The sequence below is a fragment of the Numida meleagris genome, unplaced genomic scaffold (genome assembly GCF_002078875.1).
Source record: "Numida meleagris isolate 19003 breed g44 Domestic line unplaced genomic scaffold, NumMel1.0 unplaced_Scaffold352, whole genome shotgun sequence".
Classification (NCBI taxonomy): domain Eukaryota; kingdom Metazoa; phylum Chordata; class Aves; order Galliformes; family Numididae; genus Numida; species Numida meleagris.
The window spans coordinates 33,005-34,225 of record NW_018364577.1 but is presented as its reverse complement, the minus strand read 5'-3'; the positions used below and the strand labels follow the sequence as shown (position 1 = coordinate 34,225).

The following is a 1,221-nucleotide window of genomic DNA, read 5'->3' as shown; positions in this document are numbered from 1 at the left end:
CCCTCACCTGCCCTCCCCCGGACGCTCCCCCCGAGCCCTTCCCGGACGCCGCCGCCGCTTTGCTGATGGACGCCAGCGCCTGACGGGCCTTCTCCCACTCGGGGTTCTCGTGCGCGGGGCCCTCCAGGCCGCTCTCCCGGGTCCCTCCGGCCGTTATCGCGTACTGCGGGGCCCTGCGGAGCGCAGCGATCAGACCCGGAGCTCCCCCGCCGCCCCGCAGCCCCCGGACCGGCCTCTCTCACCACTCGGCCGCACGCTGGTCCCCGAGGTTGGCGGCCATGGTGGAGGCCCCGCGCTCCCAAAATGGCGGCAGCGACCGCTCCGACACTTCCCCCTTCGCCTCCCGGCCTCCACTTCCGTTTTGCACTTCCGTCGACGTCACCCCAACGGCCAATAGGAGGCGCGGGAGGAGGGGGAGGGCGTAGCCGAACTGACGAGGGGGGAAAATACGCATGCGCAACGGCCCGTGGGGATGACTGAGGGGAGGCGGGCGTTGAGCTCGTCTGTCCAATGGGAGGAGTGAGGAACGCATGACAGCCCAGCCAATAAAAAAGCAGATCTACCGGCGCGGATGGTGGCCGAGAAGGGACAATTCCTTCACAAAGCACAACGCTGCTGGGACGGGTTGGGCCGTGCAGTTCTGGGGGCATCGTGGGGCCCCACAGGAAGGGGGTGGGAGGGGGCAGCTCGGGGAACCAACGGAAGAAGGGACGGGGGAGCACGGGGGTCCCAAAGGCAGTTTTGGGGGTCCTACGGGGGGGCCCTAATGTTTTTTTTGTGGAGGACTGTGAATCCATAGAGAGGAAGGGAAATTCCTACGATACAAAGGGGGCAGAAATACGGGGGTCCCGCAACTAAAGGTGGCTGGGGACCCCAAAAAGAAAGAATATGGGGGGGGAAGCTGTAAAACGTGGGAGGGTCCTAAAGATATGGGGGGTTCCCGAGGTCTAAGGGGAAGCAGATGGGGGCTCCCCAACAAAGAGAACCCCAAAAATGGTGGCTGAGGTGGGGGTCCGAGTCCATGTGTGGGGGGAGGGGGCCACAAACCCGCAACCCCCCCCTCTTCCTTGTATCAAGAGGAGGTCCCAAAGGCCCCCCCTGCAATCCCCCCCCCCATCTACACCCCCACATCAAGATGCAGATCGCAGAGAACTGGAAAAATCGTTTAATTCCAGGGGGGGCACAGCGGCCCCCCCGACTCCGTTTGACACAGTGGGGAGG

General features: G+C 64.6%; 1 protein-coding gene across 1 annotated transcript in view; it reads right to left on the bottom strand.

The window, feature by feature from the left end:
• LOC110391349 (leukocyte receptor cluster member 8-like) overlaps positions 1 to 1,221 on the bottom strand; it is a gene marked incomplete at its 3' end in the record, with an annotated part of 20,088 nt that overhangs the window by 16,857 nt on the left and 2,010 nt on the right.